Genomic DNA, 15,676 nt, shown 5'->3' on the forward strand with positions numbered 1-15,676 from the left:
ACACCAGATCCGGTGACCTTTGGGACATGGTTTGACCCCTTATAGGAATGTGCGATCATCATGAAACGTTTAGATCACTTACAACTCAATAGATTCTACCTTCTTGTAACGTTTCAGCCTGATTGGACCTTGTTTTCACACAAATGGACCCAGAATGATGTGAAATTGTGCTTCGTGCAACATAATTCTGGGTGCCATTTACAAACCATAAGTGCTAATGACTCCATTCCTTTTTGTGGTTGTAGGGGCTGTCGATTGGTGTACACTAAAACAAACCTAACCTCTCTAGGACATTCAGAAGCCAAGTTATAAGCCCACAAAGGTGTAACTGGACTACTTCTTTAAAGTGACACTTGGCCCGGTGACCTTTGGGACATGGTTTGACCCCCTATAGGAATGTGCGATCATCTTGAAACGTTCAGATCACTTACAACTCAATAGATTCTACCTTCTTGTAGCGTTTCAGCCGGATTGGACCTTGTTTTCACACAAATGGACCTAGAATGATGTGAAATTGTGCTTCGTGCAACATAATTCTGGGTGCCACTTACAAACCATAAGTGCTAATGACTGCATTCCTTTTTGTGGTTGTAGGGGCTGTTGATTGGAGTACATTAAAACAAACCTGATCTCTCTAGGACATTCAGAAGCCAAGTTATAAGCCCACAAATGTGTAACTGGACTACTTCTTTAAATTGACGCCAGATCCGATGACCTTTGGGACATGGTTTGACCCCCTTAGGAAAGTGCTATTATCATGAAACGTTCAGATCACTTACAACTCAAAAGAGTCTACCTTCCTGTAACGTTTCAGCCTGATTGGACCTTGTTTTCACACAAATGGACCCAGAATGATGTGAAATTGTGCTTCGTGCAACATAATTCTGGGTGCCATTTACAAACCATAAGTGCTAATGACTCCATTCCTTTTTGTGGTTGTAGGGGCTGTTGATTGGAGTACACTAAAACAAACCTAACCTCTCTAGGACATTCAGAAGCCAAGTTATAAGCCCACAAAGGTGTAACTGGACTACTTCTTTAAAGTGACACCAGGCCCGGTGACCTTTGGGACATGGTTTTACCCCCTATAGGAATGTGCGATCATCTTGAAACGTTCAGATCACTTACAACTCAATAGATTCTACCTTCCTGTAACGTTTCAGCCTGATTGGACCTTGTTTTCACACAAATGAACCCAGAATGATGTGAAATTGTGCTTCGTGCAACACAATTCTGGGTGCCATTTAAAAAGCATAAGTGCTAATGACTCCATTCCTTTTTGTGGTTGTAGGGGGTGTTGATTGGAGTATACTAAAACAAACCTGATCTCTCTTGGACATTCAGAAGCCAAGTTATAAGCCCACAAATGTGTAACTGGACTACTTCTTTAAATTGACACCAGATCCGGTGACCTTTGGGACATGGTTTGACCTCCTTAGGAAAGTGCTATCATCATGAAACGTTCAGATCACTTACAACTCAATAGATTCTACCTTCCTGTAACGTTTCAGCCTGATTGGACCTTGTTTTCACACAAATGGACCCAGAATGATGTGAAATTGTGCTTCGTGCAACATAATTCTGGGTGCCATTTACAAACAATAAGTGCTAATGACTCCATTCCTTTTTGTGGTTGTAGGGGCTTTTGATTGCAGTACACTAAAACAAACCTGATCTCTCTAGGACATTCATAAGCCAAGTTATAAGCCCACAAATGTGTAACTGGACTACTTCTTTAAATTGACACCAGATCCGGTGACCTTTGGGACATGGTTTGACCCCCTTACGAAAGTGCTATCATCATGAAACGTTCAGATCACTTACAACTCAATAGATTCTACCTTCCTGTAACGTTTCAGCCTGATTGGACCTTGTTTTCACACAAATGAACCCAGAATGATGTGAAATTGTGCTTCGTGCAACATAATTCTGGGTGCCATTTACAAACCATAAGTGCTAATGACTCCATTCCTTTTTGTGGTTGTAGGGGCTGTTGATTGGAGTACATTAAAACAAACCTGATCTCTCTAGGACATTCAGAAGCCAAGTTATAAGCCCACAAATGTGTAACTGGACTACTTCTTTAAATTGACGCCAGATCCGATGACCTTTGGGACATGGTTTGACCCCCTTAGGAAAGTGCTATTATCATGAAACGTTCAGATCACTTACAACTCAAAAGAGTCTACCTTCCTGTAACGTTTCAGCCTGATTGGACCTTGTTTTCACACAAATGGACCCAGAATGATGTGAAATTGTGCTTCGTGCAACATAATTCTGGGTGCCATTTACAAAAAATAAGTGCTAATGACTCCATTCCTTTTTGTGGTTGTAGGGGCTTTTGATTGGAGTACACTAAAACAAACCTGATCTCTCTAGGACATTCAGAAGCCAAGTTATAAGCCCACAAATGTGTAACTGGACTACTTCTTTAAATTGACACCAGATCCGGTGACCTTTGGGACATGGTTTGACCCCTTATAGGAATGTGCGATCATCATGAAACGTTTAGATCACTTACAACTCAATAGATTCTACCTTCTTGTAACGTTTCAGCCTGATTGGACCTTGTTTTCACACAAATGGACCCAGAATGATGTGAAATTGTGCTTCGTGCAACATAATTCTGGGTGCCATTTACAAACCATAAGTGCTAATGACTCCATTCCTTTTTGTGGTTGTAGGGGCTGTCGATTGGTGTACACTAAAACAAACCTAACCTCTCTAGGACATTCAGAAGCCAAGTTATAAGCCCACAAAGGTGTAACTGGACTACTTCTTTAAAGTGACACTTGGCCCGGTGACCTTTGGGACATGGTTTGACCCCCTATAGGAATGTGCGATCATCTTGAAACGTTCAGATCACTTACAACTCAATAGATTCTACCTTCTTGTAGCGTTTCAGCCGGATTGGACCTTGTTTTCACACAAATGGACCTAGAATGATGTGAAATTGTGCTTCGTGCAACATAATTCTGGGTGCCACTTACAAACCATAAGTGCTAATGACTCCATTCCTTTTTGTGGTTGTAGGGGCTGTTGATTGGAGTACATTAAAACAAACCTGATCTCTCTAGGACATTCAGAAGCCAAGTTATAAGCCCACAAATGTGTAACTGGACTACTTCTTTAAATTGACGCCAGATCCGATGACCTTTGGGACATGGTTTGACCCCCTTAGGAAAGTGCTATTATCATGAAACGTTCAGATCACTTACAACTCAAAAGAGTCTACCTTCCTGTAACGTTTCAGCCTGATTGGACCTTGTTTTCACACAAATGGACCCAGAATGATGTGAAATTGTGCTTCGTGCAACATAATTCTGGGTGCCATTTACAAACCATAAGTGCTAATGACTCCATTCCTTTTTGTGGTTGTAGGGGCTGTTGATTGGAGTACACTAAAACAAACCTAACCTCTCTAGGACATTCAGAAGCCAAGTTATAAGCCCACAAAGGTGTAACTGGACTACTTCTTTAAAGTGACACCAGGCCCGGTGACCTTTGGGACATGGTTTTACCCCCTATAGGAATGTGCGATCATCTTGAAACGTTCAGATCACTTACAACTCAATAGATTCTACCTTCCTGTAACGTTTCAGCCTGATTGGACCTTGTTTTCACACAAATGAACCCAGAATGATGTGAAATTGTGCTTCGTGCAACACAATTCTGGGTGCCATTTAAAAAGCATAAGTGCTAATGACTCCATTCCTTTTTGTGGTTGTAGGGGCTGTTGATTGGAGTACATTAAAACAAACCTGATCTCTCTAGGACATTCAGAAGCCAAGTTATAAGCCCACAAATGTGTAACTGGACTACTTCTTTAAATTGACACCAGATCCGGTGACCTTTGGGACATGGTTTGACCTCCTTAGGAAAGTGCTATCATCATGAAACGTTCAGATCACTTACAACTCAATAGATTCTACCTTCCTGTAACGTTTCAGCCTGATTGGACCTTGTTTTCACACAAATGGACCCAGAATGATGTGAAATTGTGCTTCGTGCAACATAATTCTGGGTGCCATTTACAAACAATAAGTGCTAATGACTCCATTCCTTTTTGTGGTTGTAGGGGCTTTTGATTGCAGTACACTAAAACAAACCTGATCTCTCTAGGACATTCATAAGCCAAGTTATAAGCCCACAAATGTGTAACTGGACTACTTCTTTAAATTGACACCAGATCCGGTGACCTTTGGGACATGGTTTGACCCCCTTACGAAAGTGCTATCATCATGAAACGTTCAGATCACTTACAACTCAATAGATTCTACCTTCCTGTAACGTTTCAGCCTGATTGGACCTTGTTTTCACACAAATGAACCCAGAATGATGTGAAATTGTGCTTCGTGCAACATAATTCTGGGTGCCATTTACAAACCATAAGTGCTAATGACTCCATTCCTTTTTGTGGTTGTAGGGGCTGTTGATTGGAGTACACTAAAACAAACCTGACCTCTCTAGGACATTCAGAAGCCAAGTTATAAGCCCACAAAGGTGTAACTGGACTACTTCTTTAAAGTGAAACCAGGCCCGGTGACCTTTGGGACGTGGTTTGACCCCCTATAGGAATGTGCGATCATCATGAAACGTTCAGATCACTTACAACTCAATAGATTCTACCTTGTTGTAACGTTTCAGCCTGATTGGACCTTGTTTTCACACAAATGGACCCAGAATGATGTGAAATTGTGCTTCGTGCAACATAATTCTGGGTGCCATTTACAAACCATAAGTGATAATGACTCCATTCCTTTTTGTGGTTGTAGGGGTTGTTGACTGAAGTACACTAAAACAAACCTGATCTCTCTAGGACATTCAGAAGCCAAGTTATAAGCACACAAATGTGTAACTGGACTACTTCTTTAAATTGACACCAGATCCGGTGATCTTTGGGACATGGTTTGACCCCCTTAGGAAAGTGCTATCATCATGAAACGTTCAGATCACTTACAACTCAGTAGATTCTACCTTCCTGTAACGTTTCAGCCTGATTGGACCTTGTTTTCACACAAATGAACCCAGAATGATGTGAAATTGTGCTTCGTGCAACATAATTCTGGGTGCCATTTAAAAACCATAAGTGCTAATGACTCCATTCCTTTTTGTGGTTGTAGGGGCTGTTGATTGGAGTACACTAAAACAAACCTGATCTCTCTAGGACATTCAGAAGCCAAGTTATAAGCACACAAATGTGTAACTGGACTACTTCTTTAAAGTGAAACCAGGCCCGGTGACCTTTGGGACGTGGTTTGACCCCCTATAGGAATGTGCGATCATCATGAAACGTTCAGATCACTTACAACTCAATAGATTCTACCTTCTTGTAACGTTTCAGCCTGATTGGACCTTGTTTTCACACAAATGGACCCAGAATGATGTGAAATTGTGCTTCGTGCAACATAATTCTGGGTGCCATTTACAAAAAATAAGTGCTAATGACTCCATTCCTTTTTGTGGTTGTAGGGGCTTTTGATTGGAGTACACTAAAACAAACCTGATCTCTCTAGGACATTCAGAAGCCAAGTTATAAGCCCACAAATGTGTAACTGGACTACTTCTTTAAATTGACACCAGATCCGGTGACCTTTGGGACATGGTTTGACCCCTTATAGGAATGTGCGATCATCATGAAACGTTTAGATCACTTACAACTCAATAGATTCTACCTTCTTGTAACGTTTCAGCCTGATTGGACCTTGTTTTCACACAAATGGACCCAGAATGATGTGAAATTGTGCTTCGTGCAACATAATTCTGGGTGCCATTTACAAACCATAAGTGCTAATGACTCCATTCCTTTTTGTGGTTGTAGGGGCTGTCGATTGGTGTACACTAAAACAAACCTAACCTCTCTAGGACATTCAGAAGCCAAGTTATAAGCCCACAAAGGTGTAACTGGACTACTTCTTTAAAGTGACACTTGGCCCGGTGACCTTTGGGACATGGTTTGACCCCCTATAGGAATGTGCGATCATCTTGAAACGTTCAGATCACTTACAACTCAATAGATTCTACCTTCTTGTAGCGTTTCAGCCGGATTGGACCTTGTTTTCACACAAATGGACCTAGAATGATGTGAAATTGTGCTTCGTGCAACATAATTCTGGGTGCCACTTACAAACCATAAGTGCTAATGACTCCATTCCTTTTTGTGGTTGTAGGGGCTGTTGATTGGAGTACATTAAAACAAACCTGATCTCTCTAGGACATTCAGAAGCCAAGTTATAAGCCCACAAATGTGTAACTGGACTACTTCTTTAAATTGACGCCAGATCCGATGACCTTTGGGACATGGTTTGACCCCCTTAGGAAAGTGCTATTATCATGAAACGTTCAGATCACTTACAACTCAAAAGAGTCTACCTTCCTGTAACGTTTCAGCCTGATTGGACCTTGTTTTCACACAAATGGACCCAGAATGATGTGAAATTGTGCTTCGTGCAACATAATTCTGGGTGCCATTTACAAACCATAAGTGCTAATGACTCCATTCCTTTTTGTGGTTGTAGGGGCTGTTGATTGGAGTACACTAAAACAAACCTAACCTCTCTAGGACATTCAGAAGCCAAGTTATAAGCCCACAAAGGTGTAACTGGACTACTTCTTTAAAGTGACACCAGGCCCGGTGACCTTTGGGACATGGTTTTACCCCCTATAGGAATGTGCGATCATCTTGAAACGTTCAGATCACTTACAACTCAATAGATTCTACCTTCCTGTAACGTTTCAGCCTGATTGGACCTTGTTTTCACACAAATGAACCCAGAATGATGTGAAATTGTGCTTCGTGCAACACAATTCTGGGTGCCATTTAAAAAGCATAAGTGCTAATGACTCCATTCCTTTTTGTGGTTGTAGGGGGTGTTGATTGGAGTATACTAAAACAAACCTGATCTCTCTTGGACATTCAGAAGCCAAGTTATAAGCCCACAAATGTGTAACTGGACTACTTCTTTAAATTGACACCAGATCCGGTGACCTTTGGGACATGGTTTGACCTCCTTAGGAAAGTGCTATCATCATGAAACGTTCAGATCACTTACAACTCAATAGATTCTACCTTCCTGTAACGTTTCAGCCTGATTGGACCTTGTTTTCACACAAATGGACCCAGAATGATGTGAAATTGTGCTTCGTGCAACATAATTCTGGGTGCCATTTACAAACAATAAGTGCTAATGACTCCATTCCTTTTTGTGGTTGTAGGGGCTTTTGATTGCAGTACACTAAAACAAACCTGATCTCTCTAGGACATTCATAAGCCAAGTTATAAGCCCACAAATGTGTAACTGGACTACTTCTTTAAATTGACACCAGATCCGGTGACCTTTGGGACATGGTTTGACCCCCTTACGAAAGTGCTATCATCATGAAACGTTCAGATCACTTACAACTCAATAGATTCTACCTTCCTGTAACGTTTCAGCCTGATTGGACCTTGTTTTCACACAAATGAACCCAGAATGATGTGAAATTGTGCTTCATGCAACATAATTCTGGGTGCCATTTACAAACCATAAGTGCTAATGACTCCATTCCTTTTTGTGGTTGTAGGGGCTGTTGATTGGAGTACACTAAAACAAACCTGACCTCTCTAGGACATTCAGAAGCCAAGTTATAAGCCCACAAAGGTGTAACTGGACTACTTCTTTAAAGTGAAACCAGGCCCGGTGACCTTTGGGACGTGGTTTGACCCCCTATAGGAATGTGCGATCATCATGAAACGTTCAGATCACTTACAACTCAATAGATTCTACCTTGTTGTAACGTTTCAGCCTGATTGGACCTTGTTTTCACACAAATGGACCCAGAATGATGTGAAATTGTGCTTCGTGCAACATAATTCTGGGTGCCATTTACAAACCATAAGTGATAATGACTCCATTCCTTTTTGTGGTTGTAGGGGTTGTTGACTGGAGTACACTAAAACAAACCTGATCTCTCTAGGACATTCAGAAGCCAAGTTATAAGCACACAAATGTGTAACTGGACTACTTCTTTAAATTGACACCAGATCCGGTGATCTTTGGGACATGGTTTGACCCCCTTAGGAAAGTGCTATCATCATGAAACGTTCAGATCACTTACAACTCAGTAGATTCTACCTTCCTGTAACGTTTCAGCCTGATTGGACCTTGTTTTCACACAAATGAACCCAGAATGATGTGAAATTGTGCTTCGTGCAACATAATTCTGGGTGCCATTTAAAAACCATAAGTGCTAATGACTCCATTCCTTTTTGTGGTTGTAGGGGCTGTTGATTGGAGTACACTAAAACAAACCTGATCTCTCTAGGACATTCAGAAGCCAAGTTATAAGCCCACAAATATGTAACTGGACTACTTCTTTAAATTGACACCAGATCCGGTGACATTTGGGACATGGTTTGACCCCCTTAGGAAAGTGCTATCATCATGAAACGTTCAGATCACTTACAACTCAATAGATTCTACCTTCCTGTAACATTTCAGCCTGATTGGACCTTGTTTTCACACAAATGAACCCAGAATGATGTGAAATTGTGCTTCGTGCAACATAATTCTGGGTGCCATTTACAAATCATAAGCGCTAATGACTCCATTCCTTTTTGTGGTTGTAGGGGCTGTTGATTGGAGTACATTAAAACAAACCTGATCTCTCTAGGACATTCAGAAGCCAAGTTATAAGCCCACAAATGTGTAACTGGACTACTTCTTTAAATTGACACCAGATCCGGTGACCTTTGGGACATGGTTTGACCCCCTTACGAAAGTGCTATCATCATGAAACGTTCAGATCACTTACAACTCAATAGATTCTACCTTCCTGTAACATTTCAGCCTGATTGGACCTTGTTTTCACACAAATGAACCCAGAATGATGTGAAATTGTGCTTCGTGCAACATAATTCGGGGTGCCATTTACAAATCATAAGTGCTAATGACTCCATTCCTTTTTGTGGTTGTAGGGGCTGTTGATTGGAGTACATTAAAACAAACCTGATCTCTCTAGGACATTCAGAAGCCAAGTTATAAGCCCACAAATGTGTAACTGGACTACTTCTTTAAATTGACACCATATCCGGTGACCTTTGGGACATGGTTTGACCCCCTTACGAAAGTGCTATCATCATGAAACGTTCAGATCACTTACAACTCAATAGATTCTACCTTCCTGTAACGTTTCAGCCTGATTGGACCTTGTTTTCACACAAATGAACCCAGAATGATGTGAAATTGTGCTTCGTGCAACATAATTCTGGGTGCCATTTAAAAACCATAAGTGCTAATGACTCCATTCCTTTTTGTGGTTGTAGGGGCTGTTGGTTGGAGTAAACTAAAACAAACCTGATCTCTCTAGGACATTCAGAAGCCAAGTTATAAGCCCACAAATGTGTAACTGGACTACTTCTTTAAATTGACACCAGATCCGGTGACCTTTGGGACATGGTTTGACCCCCTTAGGAAAGTGCTATCACCATGAAACGTTCAGATCACTTACAACTCAATAGATTCTACCTTCCTGTAACGTTTCAGCCTGATTGGACCTTGTTTTCACACAAATGAACCCAGAATGATGTGAAATTGTGCTTCGTGCAACATAATTCTGGGTGCCATTTACAAACCATAAGTGCTAATGACTCCATTCCTTTTTGTGGTGTTGAGGGTCTGACCTCATGAGGAAATTACTATGCAGTGATTTTCTCCAAAATGACTGTGCTTAAATTGCTCTGAAAAGCAAATAATCACATCAGCGCCAAGAAACTTCATTTCCCATGATGCTTTGCACACGGAAGCATTGTGATGACGTCACCGCCTGATACCAGAAACACGTTCTGCGGGAGGCGGGAGCTTGGAGCTTTCCCGCGACTTCAAAGACTATAAATCATGAATGAGACAAAGAAACCTCGTTCTTTTGCCCAGGATACCTGGCGGTAAGGACACGCTTGTCGAACGCTCCGACAACTTGAGCACGCGGAAGCTCTAAGTGCCCAAGTTGAGCCACGAAACCGCTACAAAGCCACTCGAACTCCATCAGGACCTGACTGGGAACGAGCGGAGCTCCATCCAGCTCTCAGAGATGCTGTAAGTTGTCAAACTCAGCACAAAAGAAACTTCGTTCTCTTTGTGTCCAGCCCGTGGAGAAACACTCGTGGAGCCAAACAACGGAGAAAGCATCAAACCGACGGATGACGCTGAAAACTGTGGAGAAAAACGGAGAACCGTCAAATCATAACAGCGGGGGACGCCTCGCTCTTGTGGTGATCAGAAAACTCATTTTTCTCTCTCCTTTTCTCCTCCCGTTTCCTCTATAGTCCAGAATAAGCAATAAAACCGCGCTATTGCTTAAAAAGTAGCTTCGTGTTTTCCTCTTTCGCTCCCAAAACACGTCCTTCGGGTCATTTTGAACAAATAAACTGCTTATTGATCATTGTTTGGTATCTTTAAATGTTTTCTGATTGGCCACGTGGTTAAACTAAAAGATATTATTCGTGATTAATCCTTTGTGTTGTTTCATGATCCTTTGAAATGTTTTGAGTGATTTAAAGAGCTAATCACCCCCAAATCACTTTTTTTTGCTGATAAACTATATAAAGGAGTGTCTAATCGTGCTACAGACACGTGTAGTCAATAATTTGGCAGTTCAGTGCATCTTGGTTAAAATTCAAATATTCTGCCTAAAACCGTCAGTGTTGCGCCGTCGTCAGGGAAAAATTCTGCACTGTATCTGAGTTTAAATCTGCGACTGCTATTGGCTAAGAGGTATGTTATTATGTCATCTGGTACATTATGATGTCACAATGCCATTGTGAGCCTGTGTGTGTGTATTTGTTAGCGGCTCCGCCCTCTCGGTCTTCCCAAGCAACAGCATTTGTTGCATTTTTCAAACATGAAGTGGGAGTGAAGTAAGTTTCTTGTAGGGGGTGACTTGCTCTTTAAGGTTAAGTTACTACTGATTCTAAGCCACTAAGTGTTCGGGAAAGTTGAAAACTTTACACATCCAGGTCTCCTGTGGGATGCGAGGGGAGGGGAAGAGCCCCACACACACTCACAGCTCACTCCCCCCACCTACTCTGGGGAAACAAAGACCCATTCATCTCACACACACACACATACATACACACAAAACACCTTGGACATTATTTTGAATATACATCCTTTAATTATATCACATGGTTATTATTCATTTATGCCACTGTTTATTCATTTGACAAATTGTTAATTAAACGTTATAAAATTCAGATTTTCGTCTCCAGTAGCTTTGTTGTGTCGAAGAGAAGTCTCTGCTCCAAGGATTCTACGAACTTCAAGAAAGACTGATAAGAGTTTTGGATTCAATTTTTCCCCGGTTAAAGGGGAATGGTGCCCCGTATATCTAAGAATATCTTAATTAATTAATAAATCAGTAAATATTTACATATTTACAGAATTTATTGAAGAATCCAATAGTAAGTTGAAGCTTACTAATTGTTCGCTCCTAATAACCCCAACATTAATTGGTGCGGCCGTGTGAGGCTTGGATACACAGAGATTTCTTTCCGGCACAAACAAACAAATAAATCCAAAGAGCTTGAATTAAAAGTAATCAGTTGTTCAGCCTTGAACCAGCAACAGAGTGGTGCTGATTTCGCTGAGCAGGAAGCTGCATCGAACTCTCACCAGTAACTCATTGCTTCTTTAAAGGTGCAACGTGTAAATTAATTTTGGTTGACCTTTTAGGTTAAAATTCAGTTTTTCCTTAAAGGTGCAACGTGTAATTAATTCTGGCTAACCTTTTAGGTTAAAATTAAGTTTTTCCTTAAAGGTGCAACGTGTAATTAATTCTGGTTAACCATTTAGGTTAAAATTCAGTTCTTCATTAAAGGTGCAGTATGTAAGTGATTCTATCTAACCCTTTTAGGCTAAAATTAACTGCTAATTTAGCGACTTTAACTCACAGTGGCTATTATAACTAACTGAAACCTTCACTCAAAGACTGATAACACCCTGTTTGCTAATATTCTGAAGGAATAACTAGCATACTTAACACTGCAAGTGTTGTAAGACGTTGCTACGGCAACGCACCAGCTTTTGCTAAAATACTGAAAGGAATAGTATTTTAGGCGTTAGTCACGGCATTCCGTGCAATCTTAAAACGCTAAAACCTGTGCGCACAAAGGTTAATTTAGTGTTTTCTGCTACAAAGCTAGCAGTTTGCTGCCAAAAGGTGCAGTTTGAGCTATCTGCAGAAGCTCTACTAGGCTATTTTTGGTTCGGTTGTTAAAATGGAGGGACAGAGTAGTGAACTGACCAACTCCCAGCAACCAGGTGGCGCTGCGGCCCACGACTATGAACCTGGCCTACTTTCTGGACAAATATTGTCCAAACTGGTCGCGGTTGCTCGAGAACCCGACTACCCTTCTAGGGATTTCACTGAAGAACAGCGTAGCGACGAGCTAGAAGCTGTAATTGATCAAATAGAAAACCTGGATGGTACAAAACCAATCCAGGTTCACTCAGCTAAGTTAGCCTTGATCCTCTATCAGAGAGAACTCCAACATGATCGAGAGATCATGAAGCTCCAGAGCATGCTAGCTGAAAGGCAGCAAAATGGAAGGCAGAAGGATGACGAGGAGGAAGACAACACCGATTCTGGGGAAGATGGGGAGAAGACCCCGCCCCCCTCTGCTGATGACAACAGACAGTGGGAAGGGGGGAAACACCGTGAGTCTCTGGACGGACGCACGCCGCAGGGGAGAGATGAAGCTTATCTGTCCCAACCTTCGGCCCCGTTCCCTACACACACTCTAGGGCATTCAGGACCACCTAGGGGCCGAGGGCAGTTCGCCCTCGAACCCCAGGTTGGACCACCACCCTCATCTTCACGGCCTTCTCAATCAGTGAGAAGTCGACCAGCTGAGCGGCACCTCTATTTAGACCGCTCCCCCAGTCCACGAAGGGTGCAAGGTGCCGATTGGGGTTATGCACCCCAACCTGCACCTCAACCATCCACCCATCCTAGCTACTCCGGTATTTGGCATGCCAGCAACCAGCTGCAGGACAAAGCATCATACGCCAGTCCGTACCCGGACAGAGCGTATTACGCAGAAGCCCCAGTTGAAAGACGCAGGCTGCACTACGCAGACGTGCCCCAGGAGGAGGACCTCCCAGGACACCCACGTGACGTGCCAGCAGCCCGTCACAGCATGCCGAACCCCGATTTGGGCCCCAGGAGTCAACATTGGGAGCCCAGAGCACACCAGCGATATCCAGCACCCTCTGAGACAGACCGTGGGTCAGAGTTAGAGGATGACGCGCCGTACCGCGAGTCAGGGCTCCGTGTACGTCAAATTGAATCGCTAGCTAAAGACATAGAACGCTTTGATCCTAACACCAATGAATCCAATGTCGACGATTATCTCAGGGAGATAGAACGTTGTCTGCTTGATCTTCCAGCACCCTCTTCAAGGGAAAAGCTCAAGCTAATTTGGAAAACTACATCTAGAACGGTGCACGGTTTCATGGAAACTCTACCACCTGACATTCGTGATCGGTACTCCTCGCTCTGCCGAGCGTTGAGAGATGAATACGCCACGTATGCAGACTCTGCGTCTGCTACAATGGGGGCCTTCTCCATCAAACACGGGAGGAACGAACCCCCCAGAGAGTATTATCGCTGACTCAAAAGTGCTTATTTCCAAGGTCGAAACGGCCCTGGGCTCGAGGAAGACCCTGCCTTCAGATCCCTGTTCATTCACAACCTGCACGAGTGTGTTCGCTCCGAAGTCTCAATGTATTGTCGGATGAAACAACTGACAACTCAGGAGATTAGGAGATACGCTCAACAGGCTTGGGAAGCCGGCGGAAAGCCCCAAAAGCCTGACGCACATCACCGCGTCATGCACCTAGCTCCCGACGCCGAGCCGCGTTTGGAGCTTGAAGGCACAGAAGCTCCACCCACTAAGCCAAAATCTGCTAAACCTAGACCTGCTAAACCGCTAAAGCAGTCCCAATCTCCTCAACAGGGGAAGGGGGGTGCTGATTGGCCGCCCAGGTCTGGACAATCAGACAGAAAGTGGCCCAACCAAAACCAACGGCAAGCAGGTCGGAACAGTGGAAGGTTTAAGGAGCGCCGCCTACAGGTAGGTCCTGAACGCAAGTCCGCAGGTGAGTACTTGATCAAAGCCGACCTCCAGGAGATGTTTCAGCAGTTCCTAGCTAAACAGAAGGAACAGCTGAGATCTGCAGATGAGACCCCTGCACCAAAGTCTTCTTCTAAGAAGCCAGACCTGGAGCCAACGTCCGCATGACTAGGCGTGGCTCAACCCCCCAGCGTGGCCAGGACCTACCTGATCAGCTGGGGGAACACTACTGGTAGATGACAGGAGTCTCCTGAAATCTACCCCCCAGAGAAACCTGATACTAAATTTCTGAAGTTCCTTGGTGACTTAACAAACCATGATCATGCTCGCCGTTTGTACTGTAGCACCAAGGTAGGTGGATGCATACAGGTTGATGCTCTGCTGGATACCGGCTCAGAAATCACCCTGATGTGCTCCACACTGTTCCATCGCGTGTCTGACACCATGCGGTCGCTCGGGAAACCAGTCCAGGTAGAACCCTGTGATGAGAAAATCACCAGCTACACCCAGACCCGGGAGTGTATCACTCACCGGGCGTGGCTGGACATCACCTTCCAAGACATGACTCTGGTTCACCCGTTTTATGTCTGCCAGCTAGACACTGAACCACTTCTCGTTGGTCAGGACCTGCTTGAACGTCTAGCTCCCCTCATCGACTGCCAGAAGGGTCAACTGTGGGCCCAGGTGGACACACCTAAGCCCTGGAACCCAGATAGCAGCCGACCATCCTCCATTCTTGAAGTCAGCATAAGTGAGCCGCAAAACCCTTGTTCCAAGGTCATGCCCCTTCCTACGGCTCCCACAGACGATGTCCACCTGCAAAGGCACGAAACCGCTCCTGGAACTCCTCTCCGCACACATTCATCTTTTCTCTGCTCGCTGAAGAACGTCAGCCTGCAGCCATATGCACCACACATAGTTGGTGGTCTTACCATCAACTGCACCCACATCTCAGATGCTCGCCTTGCTCTTTAGTCAGAAAAGTCAGCCATCAGCCAGCAGACGTTTGAACACCTGCGTCAGAAGGACCCCCTTCTGGTCAGTGTGACACGTAGCCATCGGCTCTTGTCACCTACTTGGCCGCAGAGGCTCCTGAAAGCGCCAGAGGTCTGCTCCCTGACTATCCAGCTTGGAGCAAGACAGCTCACACATACATTCAGCATCATACCACAGCTTGATCCACCTGCACTCATTGGAGCAGATCTGCTGGTTCGACTAGGTGCCCAGCTGGACACTTGCAATCAAGTCCTTTGGGCCCGGGCCACACCTTCCTCTGAGCCTCGCTCAGAAGGCCGTGAACACTTGCTGTCCGGACAGACCATTCCACAGGCCTGCCGTGCAGTGGTTGAGGGAGGCCAGCACGGTTCTGCCCCCACTGGTCAAAGGAGTGCCTGTTCGTCTGACTCTGATGAAGCATCAGAAGCTGCCGGGCACACAGGCCTTCTTCCAGCCATCACCACACTTCTTGGAGCTCAACTTAGCTGTCTGTGGCACGCCACTCTTGGAGCTGAACAATCGTTCTGCCTACTTGTTGGTCGAAAATCCGACCCGGAGTCCTATCCACAT

The sequence above is a fragment of the Nothobranchius furzeri genome, chromosome 3 (genome assembly GCF_043380555.1).
Source record: "Nothobranchius furzeri strain GRZ-AD chromosome 3, NfurGRZ-RIMD1, whole genome shotgun sequence".
Lineage (NCBI taxonomy): Eukaryota > Metazoa > Chordata > Actinopteri > Cyprinodontiformes > Nothobranchiidae > Nothobranchius > Nothobranchius furzeri.